Source organism: Palaemon carinicauda, chromosome 34 (assembly GCF_036898095.1).
Source record: "Palaemon carinicauda isolate YSFRI2023 chromosome 34, ASM3689809v2, whole genome shotgun sequence".
Classification (NCBI taxonomy): Eukaryota; Metazoa; Arthropoda; class Malacostraca; order Decapoda; family Palaemonidae; genus Palaemon; species Palaemon carinicauda.
The window spans coordinates 24050674-24053173 of record NC_090758.1 but is presented as its reverse complement, the minus strand read 5'-3'; positions in this window follow the sequence as shown (position 1 = coordinate 24053173).

Below are 2500 nucleotides of genomic sequence, written 5' to 3'. Positions count from 1 at the left end.
ATATATATATATATATGTATATAAATATATATGTATATATATACATATACATATGTATGTATATATATATATATATATATATATATATATATATATATATATATATATATATATATATATATATATATATATATATATATATATATATATATATATATATATATATATATATATATATATATATTTGTATATTTATATATACACACACACATATATATATATATATATATATATATATATATATATATATATATATATATACAGTATATATATATAATTATGTATACATATAGTTGAAAAACAGAGTTCTAGGACAACCTACTGGCTTTGTTTTATTGAAATGCTTCAGGTTCTGTTATTGAATATTCATGCCTTACATACTCAGAACTGGGATGCCTTATAATGTTCAATCAGTGTGATGTTACTTAATTTACAGATATATGATGAAAACATATATGTAAGGTGGCTCATTGAGTCCTGGCTTGAAATTAATTCCTTACCTGAGGATAAATTTTAATACCTGTATGTAGGATTACGTTTCACAATCTTGAACAGGCTAACCATATTCATGATTACCCTTAGATCTCTTGATTAAAAAGGAAAGTCTGAGTAGTTCTACTTTCTGAATAACAAACCAATGCCACTAATTTGTACAAGGACAGTCAATATTATTAACAGATTAGCAGTTTCTCTGTAAGCTTTGGCTAATCTCAAATATTTTTCAAAAGGATATGTTGTAAATGCCAGTTCTCATCTTATAAATGATGAACATGCTAGACATTTATCAAAGTTTGACAGAATTAGCATCATATCCTTATGATTTAGGAAACACCAATCTTCGATCCTTGCAACCAATAAAAGTTACACCAGAAAAACTTGTAAAGGACTTTGAAACGGCCAACACTAATGGAGAAAAGAATCCCTGGAATTTTTCAACCAAAGATTGATTTTTGATACTGTGCCTTTCATTGCAATAATTCTGTTAATTTCCAAATGATTTTTTCCTGTGCAGTTAGCAAACAAGGAAAGCATTCCACCCAGTTAAAAACCGAATGCAATGGAAACCGAAACTATGGCTGAAGTAATAGCTCTATCAGAGAATAGTAAAGAAAAGTATGACCTTACAGAAGTCATTCAATGTCGCATCAGTGTTGAATATCTTTCTATCTTTAACACCAATGGTTCACTGAAAAAGGTAAAAAAAATATTTGATTAAAAAACTTAGCTTCCTGGAACTTAGAATTATTTAACCATCCATAGCTTTTATTGACATAGGTTACATGTGGAGATGAGACTTACCATACCTTTTGCAAAAGAAAGACTGGAGCCTGATGGAAGATATTGTACCTGGAAAGGCTCTATTGGATAACGATACAGAAATATTAATAAATTCTGATTCATGGATGTTTAGACTCATGAAATTGACGACGTTTGACTCTTTTGAATATTGAAGTCCTATGTTAGGTTAGCAGTCTTTTTGTTATATATTTCCCATAAATACTTCAGCTTTTCACACATAGATTATATCTATGTATCTAGAGAATTCAATATATGCTGGTAGAAATATTGTTGTAATTCATTTATGATTTAATATCTCTTTCCCCTTTAAAAAAGAAGCCAATTCTGTTTTATTCGCCTTTTATCATTCATGATTGGTATAATTTATATTAAATTGCCTAAAGTGAGATATCTTATTGTTTGAGTACAAATGTACCTAAGTGGAAGTACGCACCCTTATTAATTTTCACGTAAATGCCGATGAAAGAATGGTCTAGGAGAAACTGGCAATCATTTTAGATTTTGCCACTTTGAGAGGGTCACCCACACTAATATTCCAGTGTATTAGTACAGGATATCCAAAATATCATTGAAAGTTTGTCACCAAATAGTGGTCACGGATCCTTAATATTTTCACCAAATAAAAACATCCACTTATAAATTAGATTCTGCTTTTTGAGACTAATTTCTCTAATTGCCTCATAATAGTAATTATATGAATATATTCACATACTCATTCCATCTATTTATTCGTTACTATCCTATTCATTATTTATCCATTTGTTTATCTATTCATTTAGCCCGTAACTCACTCCCTGCATACTGTACCTTATCTAATTAATCTGTTCTGTTGCCATAATATTCTACATATATAACAGTGATGCACTAAAAGATCAGTAAGTGTTTTGTTATTATATTGGTATAGGTATACAATACAGTACATGTGCAGTGATGATCCAGCTTATCCTGTACTTTACGTAAGTATGTATAATACAAACATTCTAATATATATATATATATATATATATATATATATATATATATATATATATATATATATATATATATATATATATATATATATATATATATAAAGTTAGTGAAGTATGTTAATATAGAATTATAATACTCATTCTGTGATAGAAATCCCATGAAAACAATGGAATGAGGTTAAGTGGATTATCTAGTATGATAGTCGACCGCATGTAGACAATCCAGTGAG